General features: G+C 31.0%; 1 protein-coding gene across 4 annotated transcripts in view; it reads right to left on the bottom strand.

Annotated features, from left to right (window-relative positions):
• Positions 1-26,167, bottom strand: part of Akap200 (A kinase anchor protein 200) — a 272,973-nt gene that overhangs the window by 233,184 nt on the left and 13,622 nt on the right. For 2 of the 4 annotated variants that reach the window (XM_076393927.1, XM_076393931.1), the window contains exon 2: positions 2,701-2,717. The exons of 1 other annotated variant lie outside the window; for it this stretch is intronic. The gene's annotated coding sequence lies outside the window, so the exon portion shown is untranslated. Of the gene's footprint in view, positions 1-2,680; positions 2,718-26,167 lie in introns of all 4 variants that reach the window. One more of the 4 variants, XM_076393932.1, reaches the window with a different exon arrangement.

Genomic DNA, 26,167 nt, shown 5'->3' with positions numbered 1-26,167 from the left:
ATGTAACTATGTTCACTATTCCATAAAGTCTTTCTGTGAATATAGCAGGATCTATAAAGTGTTAGCAAGTGATTCACAAAGTGTTAACAGCTCGTAATCAGTATGTGTATTACCAGCTGCTGAATAGAAATGAACAAGTTAGTGGTAATGTTTACTGATGTCAATTAAATAAATCCAACGATGTATTGTTGAAAAAGTCGTCTCTTGTCAAACTTGTCCTCTTGCATAGCAACGCCGCAGATTGCAAAAGTTGTAAAGAATACACTGTTCGTGTAGCTCGAATGGAAAATACTCACCAGACATAGTGCCTTCTGATTACCACTTCTTCAGATCTTTTTCAAATCAACATCATTGCTTTGACACGACATCGTCTTGTTGCCAGGAAGATGGCAAAAAGTTTAATATTCTTTATCAAATATTATACACAACATAACGATTTCATCATCATGAAGGTATTCGTAAATCAATTCAAAATAATAAAGGTTCAAAATACTAGTTTCTCACAGCATGAATTGAAATACCAACAGAAAAGTGAAAAACAGTACAAATAAGAGTGAATGTCAATGATATACATGTCTGATCTACATATATTTCAACTGATACTGTGACCTTAGATTAAAATAATCAACATAGTTACATAACATAGATGCACAAAAGTACTATAACTGTGTTAATATACCCTCTTGGAGTAGTAGCGAACACCCTATTGCTGCAAAATCGTTCTCATATATATCTCATAATTCTTTCAAATCAACCAAAACAAAGCGCTAAGAATGGTTCTAAATCTCCCATGGGTCATCATGAATACCCAGATTCAGTAAACAGTAGGAGTCTACGAAAATTCTACGAAAATTCTACGAAAATTAATTCTGAGGGATGTCAAATTGGTTCAAACTAACTACTTGGCCAAGTACAAGCAAGATTTAACAATGATGAGTGTAATGTACAATGCATGGAAAAACTACAATATCTTGTTGGTAATTGTGTGCAACGCTGAAATGTCAATTGTACAAAACTCGGAGAGTTAATTTTAAATAGACTACAATATTTTGTTGGAAATTGCGTGTAACGCTGCAATGTGAATAAGGCTTTGCATCTTCAATCATGGCTAGTTCTTACAATTCTGTGATGCCGAACTCAGGCTATTTCTTATTCAGCATTAAACTTAAGAAATAAAAAGAAATAGATTAAGAAGTCAAAAAACAATGACATATTTTTATGATTTCTTCTTTAAATAAGACCTTTTAACAAAAAGTAACGATAACTGGTTCAAGCTACTAATAAAAATCAAATCACTATATATTTTCGAATCAAAATCGTACTGGCGCAATAATCTCCTACAATCTTTATCCCATCATATTATATTTTAGTAGGGCCGGCTTTATCTATAGAAACCTGAAACATTTTAGGTTTATAACCCATTCCGCCGAAATAATACATATTTTATTTGGATTTCCGTCCGCTCCATCTCCCTCTCTCTGAAATAATAATAATATACATCCTGTTTTTATAAGGCAGTTGAGCCAATTTTTACTGTAGTTTCATTCAATATCTCATAGGGTCCTATATATTTTCGATACGCTACATTTAGATGATGAGAAAACCATTCCACGTACTTCATCCTCCTTACAAAATCAACAAAAAAGGTATATATTTTGAATAAATCATGGCTCTAGTAGTCCAACCCTATATACTAACAGTAAATACTTATAAAATTTAGAATGATTAATGTATCATATCAATAATGCAAATAAATAAATAAAATAAATATTTTATAAATAATACATAAATATATTTTTTAATTTTTTCTATGTTTCGCATCATTTAGGTTGGTGTTTGGTAAAATGTCCACAGTCTATATAAAATATCCTATTTAAAGTAAGTAAATATATTGGTTGTACAAAGGATTTTATGGGCCTCCTTTCATAACTTTTTAATTCCAAAGTTAGTAGCTGTGAATTCTAGGAGAAAATTTTATGGATAATTTCACACTTTGATCAACCATTTTCCGGTAGTTATAGATTGCTTATTTGAAGCTGCTACACTCCATTTTTCTAGTAAATTGGTATATTTGACAGACTATAATCACGATATACAATAATATTATATATATGTGGGAATATTTTTTCACCATCCAATATATTTACTACAATATTTTATGTTGCTCTTCAGGGTAAAATATATAGAATGTTAATTTTTTTAATCAATTCTGACAGATCGATATATTTTTTAAAACATCGATCATCCCTTCTTTCAACATCACAATTACATACAAGAACATACAGCAATTACATACAGCAGAACAATTAAATACATCTCTGCTTATTATTATTTCTTAGAAATAATATATGTTACTGAGCTGAAAAAAATTATCTAGCTATCAATATCAATAATCTGGAGGGCTTGAAATCTATACTGTATTGGTACCTTATTCATCCACAGATATTGAAGTATCTTCACGGGGTTTATTCACAGAGACTATCAAAAGCAAATAAAAAAGCTAAAGAAAATAAATTGTCAAAATTTGTCTCCTACTATACTTGTTCCTTTTTCAATTTTGTTGTTATCATTTATATTTTTTCTAATTAAGTTCCCCATATTAATAAATATTACAAAACAGATATCCCAATAAATAATCTAATTTAATCAATCAACAGATGTAGAATGATCTCATTTCAACTCCAGGAATTTTCTACATACCGACAGGTTCGCCACAACTGAAACAAAAAGAATATATTACTTATCAATATAACACTTATTAAATGATATAAAGTGAGTAATTTTAGAGATTTAATAAATATTAGTGATTTTGTATCCATATCATATGTCATACGAGATATAGTATGTACCAAAATAATATATCATATTAAATTAAAATGAGAGGTTAGAAGTGTTTTGAACCTGATAGTTATTGAATCAGATTCCAAATATCGACTAAAAATAATATACAATTAGTATTTTATGAAGCAAAAATAACAAAGGCAACAAAGGATTTTATCCAAACTGATTTGGCTATAAACCTAACTAAAAAGCTAAATAGTCAACAATGCTGAGAAAATATGTGATTAGTGGAAGAAGAAAAAAGTACAGCCTACACAAATTGTATAGAGTGGGGCAAAAGTCCCGCTACCATTTTGATTGCACGCCACCTTTTCAGCACTCCACAAATCGCGCTAATCGTCCAGTGCCTCACAAAACCACAAATTAACGGTTACATGCAAATTTTCGACAGTACGGTAGCAGACAGGCCTCGTTCTGGAAGACAACGGACGTCTCATAACGCTGAAAATGTATCTCTAGAGCGCGATAGTGTTGCAGAGTCTCCTGAAACACCAATTTGGAGCGATTTATGGAAACTGATTTGAAAATGTTCCCTTGACAAAATTCAATTAGTCCAAAAATTGTTACCAGGAGATCGTGGTCAATGAGCAAAGTACAGTAATGCAATCCTAAGGCTGTCTGGTGAAGATTTTTCGACTAAATTGATAATGGGCGATGAAGCCCATTTTCTCCTCAGTGGCCACGTCAATAAACAGAACAGTCGGTTTTAGGGATCACATAATCCTCAATTAATTTATGAAACATCATTGCATCCACTAAAAACAACTGTATGGTGTGGTATTCATGCTGGAAACATCATTAGTCCTTTTTTTTAAATCACCAAGGCATTGCTGTTACTGTTAGTGCAGAACGGTACCAAGACAAGATTTGAAATTTTCTTGTGCCTGAAATGGAAGAGCAAAGACTAGAAGGCATGTGGTTTCAGCAAGATCGGGCACAACAGCACACACAGCTCGTTCAACAATTCAATTATGGAATGACGTTTTTCCACGAAGACTAATTTTGCAAAGTGGCGATTTAGCATGGCCAGCCAAATCTCCGGATTTAACGGCACAAAGCTTTCTTTTATGGGGCTTTTAAAATTTAAGTTCATATGAATAAGTCCCAAACGATTCAACATCTTAAAGACCATATTCGTTACGAAATTGAAGAAATTCCGCCTCGGATGTTGTAGGATGTCATGAAAAATGCTTTAAACAGAGCCGAAAGTTGCATAGTGAAACGCGGTCATTATTTAGCCGATATAATTTTTCAATCATAACGAAAAAACAGTGTAAAGACCAAATAAACTTTTTATGAAAACCAAACTTACTTATCTTTTCTTTGAGAAAAGTTCAAATCAAAATGGTAGCGAGACATTTGCCCCACGTTGTATTTCAACATTTTCTCTAACTTATATTTTCAGGGATGGAGAAAGTATTCTAAAATTTAGACATAAGAAGTTTATATTGAATATATATTCTTTATTACTCTTAATGATTCAGCAATCTGCCCGATAGGAAATAAGTATTTCTTAGGAGAGTTATTATATCTGTAGCGACCTTGAGGCACGTCGAATTTTACATCGTGGAATAACGGTCAATAAAGTACCCAGAAATATAATCCTAGATGTTGAGCACGGGCGAAGTGCCAGCAGCGACAACCAGAACACGATAACGAATAGCTGGCAACCCCGAGATGTTTATCTGGGATGTTATTGAAGGGTATTTCAATCATTCAGTAACCGACCATGGTTTGGTTTAGACGTGCCACCATCTACTGCCCAAGCCTCGTCACCAGGTAACACCGCTGTCATCCGTTTTATCTATTTTGTATTTTCTAAATTTTTTTATCTTAAAATTAATTTAAGCCAATAAATAACGGTCACATAATGTAAACACCACTGTTTTATTTCGTTTTACCTCCATTCCCGAAACCCTAAATATCCATAATATATAGAAAATCACTTCAGTAAGTGATCACATATGCACAATTACTTATTCTAAATTTTAGTCTAAAGTATATATGCTGATCAATTAGATCGCATACTAGTAAAGGTCACAATCTACGGCTTCACTGCTACCACTCATCTTTAGCTGATTAGAAAATTCACTGAGTTCTCTTTCCAAGTAAATAACAACTTACATTATACTCATTAGATCGGTTCTAGAGGGATCACGCTGTATCACTTTGTTAGGAAGGCTATACAGAGAACGTTTAAATATTATGTCGACAAAAATCAAAAGAATGACAAAATCAAACAAATAATGCACTTAAATTTAGCACTCACGCAGAAAAAAATTAAAATAAAAGCAGAATCATTATATAATTATGGAGTGTTGACGTTGCTTTGCTTGTTTCATTTCAGTACTACTCTCTGATTCTCTAATTTGATCTTCAAAAATTAAGCCGACGGAATATCTCAATACTGTATTAAGAAAATGTCTCCTCTCAAAAACGTGGTGATAGGATTTATTAATAACATTTTATGAATACGAGTGGTGAAAATACGAAATTCGTCTATTTCTTCTTCAAATGTGATAAAATACAATTCAATTTGGCAAATGCCTAACATATACCTATACAATGAGCTATATAAGTAAAAAAAGGTCACCAAAAACCGTTAACATTATTGCTGTACAGTACTAGTATATAAAAAATATGACGAACAAGTATATTTTAAGATTTTTCTCCAGCAGCTGGTGCCGTTACTTTATCACTTATTTCAAACAAAGTAAGTATAATAATGACTGTTAGTTTTTCTACATTTTATTTACATTATTCCCGAAACCAAAAATGTGATGAGTTACTCTCATAGTTTATAACACAAAGTAATCTACCAGGCTTCAAATATTAACATACCATACATATTATAAATAAACATTTCAGTGCTCGTCTAGAATTAAAGGAGTCGTTCCACTTGTGTTTAAAACGATTTTATAGCATAAAAATCGAAGGACATTTAACGCATAGTAGTTTGCATTCCACAATTTTCTCATTTGCGCAATATGACATCGTGTGACTTCCTCTATTCCTCCGTGTAATTGCTTAATGTATCTGGATAACAGCAATAAAGGTTCATTAAACTGATAGGTTTAGAAGCGTCGTACGAAAACGACGCATAATATACTTCGAAAATTTGAAAAATCGTTAAAATGTTAATAACTGTTATAGGTATGTTATTGAAATGAATGCGTTTAAACGAGAGAATGAACATCTGCATATGCAACTACGACAAACAACAATGATAAATCAGCGGAGCAAGTATCACATATGCGAATGACCCTGCACAATTACGACTGAGTTGAGTATAAAAGCCTTCATATTAAACAAACACAATAGTAGGTCTAGCAAAAATAATGCGATTTTTTTACACAGTGATACAGTTGCGGTCGCATAGCTCTGGCAATATTAATCTCATCATATTGTATCGAAGGTCATTAGAAAGCTAGAATACTTTAATAGAACTCTTAGATAATATAATAATAAATAAAGTATAAAAGTAAATAAATGTTAAATACCTTACCTAAAAGTTTAATTTTAAGGTTTCAACATTTCCCTATATAAAATAACAGCCTTCTATGTAATATTATTGAGTTATTCAGTATATATAGACGCTAGTTATGAAACGCCTAAAAAGAATTTTAGTGGTGAAACCCATTAAACCCTTTTAGAAACTTATGGTGATGTTGCTTCATCATATATCAACTATCGGTTTTGGTTTCAGCCACTTACTAAAAGTGGTGATTTCAAAAAATGTTCGAAGACAATGAACTTATTGGACGAAAACCCAATTCGAACTCACAAAAAATTTTCAACTTTTAATCTAAGACTCGTTGAATATTCATGTTAATAAAATATTACTGTGCTTATGGCAGGATCAGTAAGGTATAGTGTTTTACAAGTGAAACAGTTACTGCACATGTCTACCAATGTCACCTTACTCACCAAATTTAGCGCCTTTTGATTGCTATTTGTTCACATTGAATCGGCATGGCTTGTCTGGCTTTCGATTTAAAAATACCAAAGAAATGTCAAAATAGATCAATCCATGTTAAACCAATATCCATATCGGCATTTTGCCATAAAGGTAGGAGAAAGTTGTAGAAAATGGTATAAAACATTTTGATTAATACATATTACACCAAATTTTCTCAATATATGCCTTTTTTAAAATTATTATGGGCCTGATTATTATAATTTTTTAGTTCTGATTGAATGAACTGATTTTGAGTGGAATGCTTATTCTGTTCGTCTATCTTACAACAGTTTTTCACTTTTTTTCAGTTAACATTAGCATATCTCAACATAACCCGTTAAGTTTTAACAACTTATAGTATTCCACTTCTTGTTTGTTGTTATATTGACGCAAAACTTCGTTGGAAGGAGCATATCAAAAAGAAAAGAAAATAACTGGAATTAAAATACAAAAATATATATTGGTTATTCGGAAGAAAATCCAAATTATCCATATATAAGTGGCCTACATACTATTTAATACAATTATGAGAAGGTTCTGTGAGAAATTATATCAACATAACATAGGTATTTTGGTATGAAGTTATGAGAAGTATTGTGGATGCACTCAGATACTACACCAACAAATACTTGCACCGAAATCTTCGGATTTCAACTGTCATAGAGGAAATTAAGAGATTCGCACGACACATATGAAAAATGACAATGAAAAATGGTGAAATGACACATAATATGGCATCAACATGAAGTTGGTTACAAATAAATATATCCGATACGATTTAATGCACTGTAACGCCATATTTTGTAAATTCTTTAACATTTACAGACCTAATAAATTTTCGTATTAACTTAATTTAAGCTGTTGCTTCTGAATGAAAAATCAAATTTTAATATATACCTCTAAAACGTAGTCGCATTTCAAACAAGTTAAAACCACACCATATATCTATTTGTAAATATATAATAAACAATTAATATAACAGTTATTCAAACCTTCATTTATTTGTTTACTACTAAAACCACGTACACTAAAAGGCGAAAGAAAGAATTATACAAAAGAACTTCCGGTAATTTCAGCGTTTTTTTTTTATTATACGATATAAATATAATGTATCCATCATTGTTTATGTAATATTGTCAAATTCAATGTCCGTCAGATAACGGAAAGGCCTTCCTGAATGTCATGCACTTGTTTCAGATCAGGAAACGGAAATGCGTCTAGTGATATCGTACGCGTTATCTCGAAAATATAATTTTCGACGCTTTCAACGAGCTGCCCGTTAGAAAATCGAAACCGTTCATCAACCTTTTTTCCCAAAAATGTTCAGGTATCTCGATAACATTGCTACGCCTGACAGTATACAATAAACAGACACCTGTTCACTTCCTCGGTTCTCTTCAGTTTTTTCCGGCGATGGTAACATGATAGTGGTTACACTGTTAGTCGATGCAGTACTAACGAATACTGCATCACTAATTGCATGTACCTAGTACCGTGTAAAAATACCTTAAAATTGTCAATGCTATGGCGGTGACGTTCAGCTCCCCTTTTAATTCGCTTGGTTTAACGACAAAAAGGGTTAAACAAAGGGATGGCGAAACGGTTACATTGTTTGGCAGGAAATGATTCCGCGATCCACTTAAACAATTTTAGCAGGGGACAGAACCGACTTAAATCAGTGGTGGATGTAATGACAGTTATTGCAAAAGGTATAAAAAATAGTTCATAGAATTTCCTTTCCATCCATAAAAGGTAATTAATATAAATACATACGTTATAAAGCAGTTATTGAAGTTTATACATAGGATATAAAAATTGATCATTCTAGTAAATTTAAACGATCTTAATCTTAATATTGTATTAGTACACGCCAACTAACGAATTTAAATCTATATGAGCTTATTTTGTGATAAATAGAAAATGTAAGGAAAAATATGAAACATTTAGGAAGTAATGCTTGTAACGGACACATACAATCAACTGATACTTACAGTAAAAAACTATTCGAGAACATAGATAAATTAATTACTTCGTTAATATTATTAGTTTAAAGTCCCCCTACGCACTAAAACTTTTTAGGGGCCATCAACACATAACCTAAAATAAAACAGGCTATAATCCCTTCATTTGTTGAGCATTCCAATGATTTTGATAATAAATAAATAAAATCAGTGACAAACAAATATCGAAACCAAAAACATTGTAAAATAAATAAATAAAATTGACATAGTACAATCACAAGGAAAAATAATAGAAGATAAAATTATATTTTAAAATAAAACCAATTTTTTAAGGAAATTAAATAATCTGAGCAGAATATTAAGGCAAGAAAACAACTATTAATGAAGCCATGTCTTTTGCTAGTTAAGTCTTTGTCCCTCAATTAGACTTATTAGAAAAGGATGAGTAAATGGCAGTATCCATTGAACAATCTATTTGATTTAATTTGTTTCTAAAGAGACAGCAGGAGAAAAAAAGAAGACATTCTTAATGGATCAAAAATTGTTTTCCTCCTCCAGCACATTCCACTGAAGTTGCACCCGACTATCTATCTTGCAATCTGCAAATGGAAAAAGGTCCTTATAATATAATGTATTTATAATTTTTTGACTGTTGGTAACAACATATTTAGCAAGGCTATCAGCAGAGGTAAACCAAATTTCAGCATGAATATTAAGAGTGACTATAAGGTTTAGGGTCTACTTTATTACGAACGTTTCGCTAGTAATAATGATGGGAATAAAGAGCAACCTGGAGAATTTATTTTCTAATGATTTGTTCTATTGCATCAACTACTTCATTAGAATCATCCGTATAAATAACCTCACAATTTGGGTATTCTGATAAAGTTTGTAGGAATAATTTCAGAAATGTGAGAGAACTACCTAATCTTACCTAACTAATGTAAGATACCAATATCCAATTTATTTTGATACTGAGCAAGGTAAGGAGAAAGTCTCAGATATTCAATAATAAGAATCCTGGATGATAGCAGGTATGTATATGTATACATCAATTGAATATCGAATGCGTTACTGAAAGTTCACCTACCACAAAATTATTAGTTTCTTTATTTATTTTATTTAGTTTTTCATGCTCATTAATAATACTCTAGTGTGACAACTTATAAATTAGCTGCACTAATTCTAAGAGTTTTTGTTCAACCTAAGAGAAGTGTCGCTGATTAATTATAACATTTCGTCGCTTGTATATCCATGAAATCTCATTTCCTAATTTTTCATCAACCATTAATTCATTTCATTAATTTCATTGTTGATCGCTGATATAATTATATCTTTGCGGGTGTCCTCATCTATTGAGATTGAGACGTTGAAAATTTTCTGAAAATCATTATTTCGATATGTTTTGTATCCGCAATGTTGTCCAAAAGTACGAAAAATATTTTAATGAAAGAACAAATTGAATAAAGAAATTTTATATAATTCTTAAAACAGTATACACTACTTTCACTTTAAAAAATCAAATTTTTGAGAAGTTTAATCATTGTAAAAGTTCCGGAAAATATGATGAATATTAGTCACACCCAAGACTCTCTTCAACTATCAGAAATAAAATTCAAGTGTGGTTTATATGAAACAAATAACAGATAGGTTAAACAAAGACAAGCTATATTTAACTAAGAAGCGACTGAACGAAAACAACTTATAGAAACTCAAAATATTTCCTATCAAAGGACTTCCACAGAAAGAAGCTGTGTCTACTAGTAGATCATACAGAACTGATGCACGGCGTTTTTCTTCACAAAAATCTTTCTAGGATGAGTAATATCTGCGGTAATCCATCAAAAGCATATTCATGCAAAACAAAGTGGCAAAGTTAACAAAGTGTAGTACCTGGGAGTGAAGGAAGACCTTAATAAATGTCTTCCTTTTCCCCATCGTTCTAAATATTGTTCAGCTACCCATTAAGAGTTGAAATATGTTTTAGATACTATAATTAATAGTAATTAGTCACTGCAATTTTACCCCCTGCTGGAATAGTTTCATTGTTTGTACCATCGAATTTTCGAAAATATTAATATAAATAATCTTTATATTAATGCCAGAAATATGTATTGTTTAAAAACTTGCAATTGTTTATATGAAATTGAAGTAATTACATAAATGCGGTTATTAAAACATGTATAACTGTATCGCCCTGAACGAACACCATCAACACCATTTAATTGATAATAGATATATTCTGATTTAAACGAAATAGTGAGAAACTTCAAAAATAACTAGACGTGGATATAGTTAGCTGATACCATCGAACATAGCCCACAATTGCATCAAGAATAACTTTAAAACGACATAAACATCACATAAATCCAGTTGGTTGCCCAACGGGGAATAATAAAAACACTACTGTGTCTAAAACGTTTACTTTAAGGAAAACGTAATCATTAACAACGCAAAAATGGTTTGCTATACCTTTACCGGAGAAAACAACTTAAAAGACGCCGATGGGAAAAGCAATTTACACCATCCTTTTGTATAAAGCTATACGTTAAAAAATAAATTACTTATTAATCTAAGATGTAATGTACTAACAACAGTAAACACTTAAATAATAACTTCAGAAAGCAAGCTGTTACAACAGCGTCTTAAGAGAAAAGTATTCCGAATTGTTTACTATTAATATATTTGATTGAATCAAGTTAAGATTGAGCTCTTACAAGTATCACTTTTATCACCTTAGGTGAAATTAGGAAATGACAAAATAAAATTTAAAGGGCTTGAGATACCACTTTAATTATTTTATATACGGTTATAGTTAATATATCAAACAAGTCAAGAATCAATTAACTAGTATTAAATTGCATCGAATCATCCATACCATTATTTTTCTTTAAACGCCACATTCTTTTTGAACATAGCTGATGTCTATTTGGAACATGTGAAGAACATTCGTTATCGATAAAACATGGGCACTATTTCCGACGTTTTAAAGGTACCGTGAGCTACTTCAACCTAACGAAACCATAGCTGGGGAACGTTACCAAGTGCAAAAAAAATAGCATTTCCACAAATAATAGCTAATGACAATACCTTGAATAAAATACATTTTACCGATTTCTCTGAGTAGTGCATCAAAGTTGCAAAAAAAACTATCAAAACTTATTTCTCCACTCTATATTTACTGCTTAAAATACATATTCCTCAATCCCAATTATAATAGAATGAAATAGATATATAATCTTCACATCTAATACTTATTGTTCGAAAAGGCCTTCACTTCCTCATTATTAATGAGCACAGTTATTTGGACCTACACCTCCACTTGCTCTAACTTAATACTAATATTATGGTGATGCGAACTATATAGTGAAGGATATCGGATTATGACTGAAGATGAAATAAAAAATTTAACTCAACTTGGTTTATAAAAGTGGCGAAGGAAACCGCCATGGATTCATCAAACAAAAATTAGTTTTAATTTGTTAGATTATGCCTTTAATTTATTTAAGAATTCTTCCTATTTGAAAATACTATACAAAATGTAAAGTAGATCATACCTATTACTAACTAACCAGTAATAAGTGGCTATAATAACAGAGATAACTAATAATTAGACCTGTCTGTCCTACGATACAAAAAAGTCTATAGAGTAAAATGTTTTTCACATATCTGGTCGCTATAAAATTAGTTTTGACAGCAATAATACTTTAATAAATGTTAAACATAATCTTTAAATCCATGAGTTACAGGGGTTTTAGTAAAATATTTTTGTTATTTTCAAAACAGTCGACGTTTGACTTTCACAGAGCAAAGACGTGTTCTGAGAGACGGTCAATGAAACGAAACAAAAATGCAACATCTGTGTCACAAATGCGGCGTTAAAAAAAAGTCTAACAATACCATTTCGAAGACTGGTGAAAAGTGAAAGTGCGATCGGAAAAAAAGGTCAGTACAGTAAAAAATAAATGCAAAATGCAATAAAACGTTAAGGGTCGAAAATTCAACATCTGGACCACAAATTCCGAGCAGGATAATTTGAAACATAAAAATAACAGTATTATTTCAACAATATATAAAAAAAATATGGAGAAGAGCACTGCACAAAAAACAGATAAAATGGAAATATCGACATCAGGCGTATCACATATTGCAGTTTTGAATGAACTCTACAATGCGTGGAAAAACGAAAAGTCGGCGCGGGAGTCTTGAAATTGCATTAACCAATATGCAAAAACAAATAAATGCCCTCCAGCTACAACTAAATAAACAAAGCTCTGATGGCAAGGACAAATCAACGATAAACCACCAAGCCAACAAAAGCAGTCCAATTGTTACATATGAAACAGATAAAGAGGAATTGCAGAAACAAGTAGGCTGGATAACGGTTAAAAATAAAAAAAGAAAAGCAAATAATTCTCCAGTATCTTCACCACAGCAGATAAAAATAAAACAAAATAATGAACAAAATAAAGAAATTAGAATGCCCAGGCCACCCCCTAGCCAATTATCGTAAGTAATGTTACCGACTTTGACTTGTTATACGAAACACTGAGGTCCAACTATATAGTATTCAAAGCAACGGTACTAAACGATGGACAAATAAAACTGAACGCCGAATGTCGTACAACATTCACAAAAATAATAGATTGTTTAGAGTTGCTGAAACTGCAGTGGCACTCTTATGAAGACAAACAAACCAGAGACATCAAAGTTATGGCAAGAGGACTTCCATCAACAGCTAAAAGTGAAAAAATTATCGCAGAACTAAATTAAAATGGGCTTAAATGCTTAAATGCGACAAATATTAAAAAAAAAGAAAGACCAAAAATAACAAAGGAGAAATTTTAGTCCACAAGAAGCCATTACCTCTATTTATGTTGGGAAAGGGAAGTCAGCAAACGAAATAAAAGCCTAGGTCTATACCACTGCTACCAGTAATATCTAAGGTTTTTGACTTCTGTTGAAAAGAATAAAACCGATCATAGAGAGAAAAAACCTAATACCAACACACCAGTTTGGGTTTATTAACAAGCACTCAACAATTAACCAGGTCCACAGAATAACAGATGTTATTGAAAAAGCCTACGAAAGTAAGAAAGTATACTCAGCTATATTTTTAGATGTAGCACAAGCTTTCGATAAGGTTTGGCGTGAAGGCCTTATTCATAAACTACAGAAAATGCTACCAAAACAACACACAGAACTATTAAAATCATACATTACAACCAGAATGTGTAGAGTCAAACACGAAGAAACTTACTCTGCCATAAAATAATCTAAAGCAGATGTACCACAAGGAAGTGTACTGGGACCAAAGCTTTATCTACTCTACACTTGTGATATACCACAAACGGAAAATATTACAATAGCTACATTTGCTGATGAGACTGATCTACTCTACACTTGTGATATACCACAAACGGAAAATATTACGATAGCTACATTTGCTGATGATACTGCGATTATAGCTGTCGGAGACAATAGTGAAGAAGCCTCACGAAAATTACAACAGACAAGTGACAATATAAATAATTGGACACAAGCTTGGAAAATAAGAATTAATGAAAGTAAATCTGTATATGTGCAGTTCACCTATAAACAGGTCGTACAAGCACCCATAACATTAAATAATACTAGCATTCCATATATCAACAACGTTAAATATCTCGGATTGAATCTCGATGCAAAACTTCGCTAGAAGGAACATATAAAGAAGAAAAGAAAAGAACTGGAATTGAAATATAGGAAAATGTATTGGCTAATTGGAAGAAAATCACAATTATTAGTACATAATAAATTGCTATTATATAAGCAAATATTGAAACCTATATGGACATACGGAGTGCAATTATGGGGATGTTCTGCAAAGAGTGACATTAATAAAATACAAATTTTTCAGAACAAAGTCCTGAGAGGTATTGTGGGTGCACCCAAATACTATAGGACTGATTACCTACATCGAGACCTTCAGATACCCACAGTCAGTCAAGAAATCAAGAGAATTGCAAGGGGACATGAGGAATGACTCCATTCTCACACGAATATTGAAATATTACAACTAATGGATACCACCAGAACAGGACACAGACTGTGTAGTGAGGCGCATTTATTAAAAAATCCAGCAGTGACATGTATAAACATTATTTCACCAGAGACTGAGATAGGGCCGATGGGTCCTCCTAGTTATATACCTAAATCTAAGTTATAATAAAGACAAATTGTAGGTTAGACGGAAACTACTAGTAACAATATATTAATTAAATAATAATAAACAAAATAATGTTTAAAAATGTTAAATTTAATATGTGTATTTTTATATTTGTAGTATCAATCAATATATCTTTATTTGGCAAGCAATAATATGGCAGCTATTATCCATTTCCATAGTTTAGATCGTCTGGAAATAGTTGATTCATCAACTACTAAGCTAAAAGTTTAAGTCTGAAAAGTTTCTAAGGGTCTTCATCCAATGAGTGTTACAATTCATTGCCACCTTCAAATCGTTAAAATTAAAACCGACCAAAATGTTATAAAAACTTATGACAAAAATAGTATTAGCTCCTATTTTATGTCGAGAAATGTCAAAACCATCGAATTTAATAATTAGACTAGGTTGTTTAACAGTTTTTTTCTTGCGTTGGACTTTTTATGCAAACACCAAATATTTGGGTGTAACTAAGGATGTGGTAAACTAAAACAGAAATGTACCAATAAGTCGCTATTATTTCCCTAGAAAACAAAATAAACTTTGCTTGTAAATTATTGCTAACGTAATAAATTCTATATAAAAGATTATTATTATAACTTTTTAATTCGCCTGACTATAAAAAATTAGAAGCAGTACCAAGTTTACACAAGAACAATTAAAATAGCAATATCAACCATTTATTTATTATTATCAACATAGATTTAGCTCCTTAGTTTGTTGCCCTATAGTTTTAGAACATTCACCAAACCAAGAAGTGATAACACCCCTTGAAATTAATTTCGATAGTCTGTATACTCCCAAGCCCAGGGAACTTATATTGTTATAGATATTTCAGGCCATAAAATCGTGTTGCTGTTATTGTTTATTGTTAATATTAATATTTATTTATGTAAAAAATTGGTAAACAGCTTAATTTAATATATACATCTATTTTATTTGCTTAATTTTAGATTTTACATCAAACCAATTGTAAAAAAATAAACATATGAATTAAAAAGCACCTATTCTTTTTTATAACCTATTCGCTATAATTTACGGCGTTTAAAATATTTAAAATGGGCTTTTATTAAATCTTACTTTCTAAAATTAATCGTATCCGAAGAGTTAATAGGGTTTGCGCCCCTTATTTATTTCCTTCAGACGTTTCTAACGACGAGAAGGGCGCCGACTAATTACCTTCCTTCTACAGTTTCACAACACGGGTTAATTTACTTCGCGCTTCATAAATATCATTTGGATAGTTAATAATCAATGACGCGCCGAAATATCTGCAAAAAAAATTAAAAACTTGGAGCAAACTGTCCATGTAAAGTTTTCTAAAACAACGTTAAAATATTTAGCATTTGAAGCATTACAGTTTTAACATTAAAAACAACACATAACATGTAAATAAAACATTAACAATTTTTGGACAAAAAAAACATATTCAATCAATAAATATCGATGTATTTACGAATATAATTACCTTCAAAAAATATATTCTAGATCTAATGATTTGTCAACGTAGTTTGTCAAAGTAGTAGTCAAGTAGTTAGTCTATCAACAAATTTTAATTTTTTTGAAATTGTGGATAGAGCTTAATAAGGTGATATTAAGAGGATATGAATCAAAAGCTATTTTGGGAAAAAAATCAAAACAACTTTTACAGATTATAGTTTGAAAGATTCCTTGAGCCCTGCAGTTCTGTAAGAACTTTTACCGATATAAATTAGGATATAAAATTGCATTGCTATTCTTACAAAAATCAATTAGATTAATTTTTCAACATCAATTTTTAAAGGAAAATGATTATATTTTCATGATTATATTTAAAAAACACATCAAAGGTAGTTTTCAAGTTTCTTCCCAATTTGATGCGCTGTGCACTTTAATGCTTTCGATAAGAATAGTGTTTAAGAATAGATGAAATATATTTGGGGCATATTTTAAATACTTCTCTATAATTACATTTTCTTTATTTATAATACAGTGAAATCTGAACTTTGAAAGTATTAAATAATGATACATTTGAAAAAGTTATAGAAATAATTAAACACTTTTTTAACAGTAAGTAAAAAAACAAATGATGTTTGACTTTTGGGCCCGAGCAGATGAGAACGATTCTTAACATTATTTGATGCCCTGAACTCGGATCTTCAATTCGTATCAAGATTGGTTCTAGTTTTCGACTGCGCGTGTGGTGGTAGCACTGCGCTCTTAGAACAGGTATCAGTTGACGACATTATTTGGAACTTGTTTTTGTGCTGTATTGTGCTTCGGAACGTGTGAAAAAAAGACAGTGTTGTAAAGTCGATTCAAAGAGTTTTTGTTACGTTTGTGCACGTTATATGCTCGGTAAGTACCGACCGGCTTAGTAAATACCGAAAATGTTTTGTAACGCGTGTAGAACGATGATATACAAGTGGCTACTTGGTGAAAATGTATGGTTTAAATTTACTATGCCAACATTATGGGAAGAACAGAATAATAATCTAGATGATTGTTTTGCTCGATAAATGCCATCGGTATAAATGCAGAAAATATCATAGTATAAATATCCTAACAATTTGTCTAGAAACAAGTGCAAAAAATGCCTTAGAAGCATTTAATTTATTAAGGAATATTTGTCGTACCTGATATTGGCAAACTAATGGCTCACGCAAAGTTTACAAATTGTTTAACGCCTGATGAAAGAGCAGCTTGGGCATTGTTTCAAAGTGTTGTTTACAACTTTCTCGGTAACCACAAATCACTGGCCTACAAGCACGTAATCGACAATTCATTGCAAAATTACCACAATATTGGAGCTCTAGAGCTGTCTCTCAAAATACATTTACTACATACACATCTTTATTATTTCCCACAAAACTTGGACGACACACACCAAGATATAGCGTAAATCGAAAGACAATACCAAAAATTTTGAGACGAAGGCATGACGAGCAATTACAGTTGGATCCTAACCCGTCAAACTGATTTTAAGCAGTATAAACGTATATTTATAATTAAATAAGTGGCCTAAATAAGTTGGTTACTCTTATTACTGTTATCTTATTGTTGGTTATCGACTTCTTCGCACTAAAAAACATATCCATTAAGAAGAAAAATAAAAAATTAAGTTATATACCGAATAATAAAAATAGCTTTTACTATTTTACAAAAAATCCGTTTTGTCCGATCCTTGTCCGTTCCGTGAACTTATTGAATACCCCTAGTATCATATCCAATGTTGTTAACGCAACGCGATTGTCTTTAATAATAAAAAACTAAATAATTTAAATAAAAGGCCATAGTGATAAGCTATAACGAACCCGACCACTAATGTAAACACGCATTGTTTTTAACGGTTATCTAAAGCAGTAATGAAAAATTGCATAAACACATCAATGCTGTTTATCTTTAAAGAGATAATTCAATAATATAAAATATCAATATGGTTTAATTTATAGGTTGAATTTTCATTGTCAACGTTAAACAAAAACAGCATGTAAATATTTTACTTGACTTCATTATAACAATGATTCATAGCAGTAATCTAAATACCGCATTTCTAACTAACATGATAATTGTTTAATAAGTATTTTTATTAAAATAGTATCTGTAAATGACAGTTTTTTTGCAATAATATTTATACCAGGCAAAATAAATATTTATAATATAATCTTTTATCTATCTAGGTCAATTTAGTTTGTGAAATTGTCATAATAAGCATTGTCACGAACATTTGGATTCTTAAGACAAATCGGCATCATTAACTACGACTTACAGGTAACATAACGAATTTAAACTTAAAAAAGAGCTCATCTCTCTTTTAACTACAGTTAACCAGAAAAATACCACTGCACTGAAAATTATATAAATATTGTGCGAAAATTTACATTAGAAAAATATCATGAACACAATGCAGCATTAGCCAACAAACTGTTGTTTCTTGCTTCTTAGCAATGGAACTTTCATAATGGGATTTTTTATTCCATTCACAAATCTAATATGGATACATGAATTGAAAAAACGAAAATTGTTTACTATAAAATGGTGTGTTAACAACAATTTTGCTACTAGGATCAGTAAAATATTAAGAAGGCAAATTATTTAATGCGTTATTCCAAAATTCAGTTAGAAAATATTTTCCTTACATCATATTACCCCATTAACTTACTAAAACATACCAAAAAAAATTTTCAAGAGACCAAACGCCAATCAGAAGAACATATATTGTTGTTAAATATCTTATTTTGACAGAACTCTTCCCGGTACCTGGATGAAACGGAACTGGAAGTATATGATCATATATCATCAAATCATACTCCTATTATTTTGACTGATAAGTGACACAAAAGGAAATATTTTGAAATTACCATCACTAACAAATAAAAGAGGACTACATTAAAAACGTCGAAATGTTACAACTACTCCATAACAGTGGACATACCCGGAGGTTATAGAGACAAAACCTCTTTAAAATGTTTTTAAAAAGTATACTTAAACTATAAGTGAAAAAAAATCACATTTTGAACTATGCGAAGTGTACCAGTACATCTATCTTATGCTATTTTTTGTTTGGGTCGGAAATTTTAGGATCTGGACTTGAAGAAAAATATTACACTGTGTGGCACAATTTTTCTAACATAAATAAGATTACGTGTTTTGAATTCCCTATTACATTGTTAAAAACATTATCTATTGATATGGTTATATAACACATCACGTTCCTTAGTAATAGTGTGCATATTATTTATGCTTAAAAGCTGAATTAGTCCACAATGGCAGCCGATATCCTTCCATACCTATTGCATATTCAGTAATTTTAAAAGAAAAATATGAAAACATGAAACTAATTTTAGACTTAATTAAATACAAAGAATACAACTGGAAAGTTTCTGCTGATTTAAAAATTGTTGTTATATTGCATGGAAACAGTGAGATTTCACGGAATATTGTTGTTTGTGGAATTTGTCTGTTTGTGGGAAAAGAGATACATCAAAAACCACTATTAAGTTAAAGGTTGGTAAAAAGAACTGACTTTGACGTAAATCAAACGCTAAGTATGAACCTCTTATTCCACAAGAAAATGTGATTCTTCCACCCTTACATATAATACTGGATTTTTGTCAAGGCCATTGATAAGAATGGATACAGTTGAAATACAACATACAATTTGAAAACTTTTTTCTCTAAGTTAAGTGATGTTAACTGCTTTCTCCACGATATAAAACAGATAGAACAGCGTTATCAAGGAAGATGGATTACTAAAATGTTAGCAGATTACTGCTGATTTGTAATGAAAGAGGGTTTTACTGTTCACCAGAGGAACACAAGAGTTAATATTTCGTCACTTCTTTCAGAATAATGCCTTATTTTTCCTATTGACCGCTTAAATCTGAGCTATTTTAATTCATATATAAATATATATTACTTTTTTATATAAAATTAATAATATAAATAAATAAATATGATTTAAAAATTTCATACTGTCTTTATTTACTTATAGTACTTTAATTTATCATAACTTTAAAATGGTATGTGTTACAAAAATTCCGTTTGAATTTTTGTTTTCAGCAGGTACAATTTGAAAAAAACGCCGTTTTATTTAATGTTGTAGAAGAAAAAAGTTAATAGAAATTAATTAGGTAATCAACAGCTATTTAACAATTTGCTTCTTGAATTGTTGAAAAATGTATTTACTTTCTTTACTTTAAATAAACTTTAAAAACCAAATATTGTATAGACACTTTACGATTTGAAAAGGCAAGGATAAATTTAAGGATTTCACGGTCGCTGATTTCCTAATACAAGTACGCTGAAGAAAACTGCCATGCAGTAAAGAGGCAAGATTATAAAGTTTGAAATATATAGCAGATAAATTAGATAGCAGATCATTTTGAAGTAACATATTTTACGCTTTTAGTTTACGACGATCTCTCAAAATTGTCTATAAAGTGAAATTTAACGCGGTATATCTCAAGAATTCCTTAATAATAAATTTTAACTCTACAGTGATTTATTAATGGTCTCATAATCTAGACTTCCAATCTATATTATATAAAATTCAATTATAAAATGATATAAAAATATCAATTAAAAAAATTGATATAATAAAAGTTAAATCATGTTTTGAATTATCATAAACAAATTGAATAACAAAATGGTTAGGTATTTGGAGCGTGCTGTCTAAATAAAATTCCTGTTTTTAGAAAAAAAAAGGAGAAAATATGAATTTCATTAATTTTACAGCTTTTGCAACCAAGAAGCTGTTTTAATATTTTCAAGCGATTTCTATGTATTTTGGTGCTAAAAACGAAAGTGACATGGAAAAAATTGCAATAGGTTAGAATTTACACATTTCAGGCCATTAGCAAAAAGAAGCCTTAAAGCAATTTTGCTTCACAACGGCGGTTTATACGCTTCTATTTCCGTCGGTCATTTCGTACGCAGCAAAGAAACCTACAAGAACTAGAAATTGGTTTTTCGCAAATTAAAATATGAAGATAGCGGTTGACAGGTTTGGCAGCGATTTTAAAATTTTGTGCATGTTGCTCGGACAATAAGCTATATTTATCAAATTCCCTCGTTTTTTGTGTTTATGGGATAGTAGAGACCGGGAAATGACTGTACCGAAGAATTAGCCAAGAGAGCTTAAACTTGGTGAAAAGTAAGGCCTCCAAGAAACATTAGTACCTCCACATAAAGTTCCTTTACCACCGCTGCACGGAAAGTTGGTATTGATGAAGTAATTTGTAAAATCAAGATAGATATTACTTTAAATGGATAATTTCAAAGTTTTTAGGCCTCTCAAAAGCAATGGTGAAGAAAAGTGTTTTCGCCAAGTCAGACATTAGATGGTTTATGATTGACCCGCAATTTATCACGACTGTGACGGAACGTAAAAAAGAAGGATTGATTGCTTTTGAGGAGGTCTATTAAATACCTAATTTTCTCCATTCTTATCACGACCATTTTCCGGAAATTTTGGGAGATTTGAGTGAAGAGCAAGGTGGGCGATTTCACCAGGATATTCGGAGACTGAGAAAAGATATCTAGGAACATGGAGCATCTCAATGATTTCATACTGCTGATGGACGCTTCAGAGAGACCTTCCCGATTCTTCCCACAAGCGAAAATGCACAAACAGGAGTATCACCGGCAAAAATAAAAGGTTTTAATGGGTGCTAGTGAACATAAAGTAAATTTTAAAAAAATGTATCGTTAATGTTTTGTAAATAAACTAATATTTTTCACATATATTCTTTTTCATTTTAATGCAATAAGTCATTTATCATAGTCTATAGAGATTCAGCACTCCAAAAAACATAAAGGTTACGTCACAAAATCTAAACAGTTCTTAGAAAAATTGCAGACCTGTATTGAACCTTAAATATTATACCTTTCAACTAATGGTTTAGCTTATATATACATGGCTTGAGCTTATAAATATTACAGGCTGGTCAATTGCAGCCTGAACGCAACTATAACAACTCATTACCCCATTGTTGTTAAGAAAAATGACTTTACATCCGATTCAATCTGTCTAAAAGTAAAATATATTTTCTAAGTTTTTTTAAGCCTAAGTTTACTAAAGGCTTTTTACCTATTATTATTATTAACCATTTTCAAATCTGTTTATTATTATAGATATATAAAAACATATATAAATAAACAATCTGTTGTACAGTCTCTCAAAAAGCCATCACAATTTTAATCCTCGCTGTAATATAATGTAGTTTTAATTATATTTTTCTTAGTAAAAACTAGACAACATTTTTTTAACGCTGTGATTCCACAATCTGCCCTATAGGCAATAAGTATTTCTTATGTCTATATTATATATACATAGCATGTAGAAAATCACTTCTTTAAGCTATCTCCTGTATAAAATATTATCTTAAATAATTAGCCTTATTCTAAAGTCTATATATGTCCAGTAATCACATCAGGTGGTGTTAAACGTTTTAGTCTACGCACTTCACTATCACGTAGCATATTTAGCAAGTTAGGTTAGCTTTCGAAGTTCTTCACACAAACACGTTGAATTACAATCGTTATAGGTTCTAGAGGAATATCGCGTTGTATCACTTTATTTGAAATATAGTACGGACGATCAACAATGGCACGCAACACTTTATTTTGGAACCGTTGAATGATGGATATATTAGATTTGCTAGCGGTACCCCACACTTGGATTCGATATGACCAAATAGGCTTGAGTACAGACAAAATAAATAAAAAATGGAAATTACAAATTGGCCACGAAACGCCAATAAATCGACGAAAAGCTTACTGAATGGAACTCGATTCTCTATAAAATCTCTATCAGTGAAAACCGAAATATTTTTCCACCTGATAAATGCACCATATTTTCAAAGTAATGATCAATTAAAAAAACAGAGGAGTTAACATAAATGTTAATAGAAAATTATAAATTGAATCTAGAGACAACAACATGAATTGCAAATACTCCATTTATCTATGAAATAAATTGAAATCATGAACGAATTCTTCTCATTTCGTAAATAAAGACATAGGCCAAGAAAATATAAAAAGATGTAAAAATTAATATAATCTCACCAAATCTTATGACTAAAACATACATACGATTCATGGATTATATATAGAAACGAAGAATTCTTCCATCGCTACATTCATCTTTTATCCGAAAAATGAGAGAGAAAATAGATTACAATATTTTTGATAACAAATATTTCATTTTATTTACCATTCTTTTTAATAAAAAATCATACTTAATAAAGTTCGGGTCATAATATTTGATTACTTCTTTAAAATATATTTTGTAATTGGTATTTCCAATGCCTGGCAGATATTTTCTCGTCAGTGTTTTAAATACTTATAGCTTCAAAATACATTAATAATAAATAAATAATGCTGGATGGCATTCGTAAGCAAAATGGCGACCACTAAATATGGCAGCCTTTAAATTGCTGCCTGGACTGTCCGTCAAAAAGTAAAAAGTTATCTTCACAAACTTTTGAGTGTTAATTAAATAAATTAATATAAATTTTGTTACTAGTTAAGGCAACCATTATTAAAATGGCAAAGTTCTTAAAACTTTAATGTCAATAATATTCAATAGTTTCTGTAAGAACCAGATTATATCGGCTGTAGGATTTCAATTTGAGACATTTTACTGTTATTACATTACAACGAAAAAAGTTGATAGTTCTAAACTTGTCTTAAAATAAATGGAATCATCACAATTGTATCGCGTCATACAATCACTCTAGTTACAAAGTGCGTTGGTTGGCAGAAAGCATCACAATAGGTAGCAACAGAGGAGTAATAAAAGTAGCAGCACTAGTAAAGAAGAAAATGACTTGTTTTTGCGAACAGGGACAGTGATGTAACACAAACATTAAAAATGTATTTAGAATGAGCCAACTTCCTTGACAAATTTGGTTGACTTGCTCATCAGAACCCGCATAAGTACTGTTCTTTATCAATTTTTATTCATGCCTTAACAAGAGGGCTATTGGTTGGATATATTTAAAAATCTAGTATTCATAAAAGCATATTGTTTTTTGATGATTAATGATTTAGGCTATTTACATAACCTAATACCTTACTATATTTTGTAATTTATATTTTAAATAATAAATATTTTTTTAAATAATAGTTATAGCAAAAATAGTTAAGGCGGCTTGGTTGGCGCAGTGGTAAAGGCGACAGGGCGGTCCACCTACTGTGATAATCGAGGGTTCCAATCCTGCTAGGGCATGGTTGTAAATTTATGTTCGTGATTGCTTAATATTTGTGATTGTCCTAGGCAAAAGTGTAAAATCAGACAAGGAAATGATCCCAGTCATGCCAATATTCAGGCTGGGTAAGACCGGATGTCTTCTGGGATGATTTCTAAGTTGGTCATTCGCCAGTTGATAGGCTTAATGCCGAGGACCATGGTTTGGAGCCCACGTTAAACGGTAGATCCAGTCCAGATAAATCCTCGTTGGTAAAAAGGAGACTCTTAAATATATGTAAAAAAAATCATAAGGTCTTGAGAGTCGGTATTGGCTAGGTTAATACAAATTGACTGATTTATCAGAGGTTGAAGTATGATTATATTTGGTATTTTTGAGATTTTCTGGTGATTTACTTTAATATTCCAGTATTTGGACATATAACAGTAAATCCAGTCCAGATAAATCCTCGTTGGTAAAAAGGAGACTTGAAAATATATTTAAAAAATAAAAAATAATTAAACTACTGTTTTTTGTATTTTATATTTCAATGACATGCAAGAGAGCAAATCATGTATTTGGCCCAGTTCTGGGAATAGTGCCTTGATGGTACCGCACTATCGGTTCTTATAAGAGCTACGATCCTATTCTGATTAAATCAAACAAAGTAACCTGCAACACAGCTTTTTACACAACTTTACTCAATTCAAGAAACAGATACACCAATTTCCAGCAAAAAATCGTTTTATTTTAGTATAATTTTTCATTTACCTATTAACTAATGTATCAAGTCCTACATTTTACATAAAGTCTAAATAAAAATATTAAATACAGAACTAAATCCATAGTATTAAAGCATTCCAAGCCATAAAAAGGTTTCCCCTTGGATAATTTAACGACCGGTTATCAATTTTTTTAATGAAATCGTAAAAACTGCCATTACTTTTACTGTTAAACATTGGGCGTTGTGCGCAAATATTTTTATTGCCAATAAAGTCAGACTATTCTCACTAAAACAATTTATTTTTCATAAACGTCATTTTCTAACGATGAAAAACATTAACTAATATTTATTATTTGTTTTGTTTGCTACCATAACAAAACGTAAAAAGCATGGAAAACGAATTTTAGACATGGCTGATTATAAAAAACATACATAAGGCAAAGCTACAGAAAACAAAGTTTAACCGTGTGTCCGCACCTCTACTACCCATTCAAAAATTGATTTAAAAATAATTTTAAAGTATCCAAAAGTCATTATACAGATATGGAGAAGGTTTTAATATAATTCGTATGGTAAATGAAAACCTGATAAAATATCAAAAATCAGACATAAAAAAAACAATGCATACTGTATTATACTTAGGCTCTGGTATACTACTGCTATTTTCTGCCATCGATCAAAATTCAATAATTCTTTAGTGACTGTATTCATTACTTAACGTGGGCTGTGAATCATGATCTTCGGCATTAAGCCTACCAACTGGTCAGTAACTAAGACTATCTCAGAAGACAGAAAGACAGAGTCTTA

Source organism: Rhynchophorus ferrugineus, unplaced genomic scaffold (genome assembly GCF_030347505.1).
Source record: "Rhynchophorus ferrugineus isolate W39M unplaced genomic scaffold, kcgeb_rfMv2 rfM2, whole genome shotgun sequence".
Classification (NCBI taxonomy): Eukaryota; Metazoa; Arthropoda; class Insecta; order Coleoptera; family Curculionidae; genus Rhynchophorus; species Rhynchophorus ferrugineus.
Note: the sequence above shows the minus strand (reverse complement) of the source record. Positions and strands in the feature narration are given on the sequence as shown.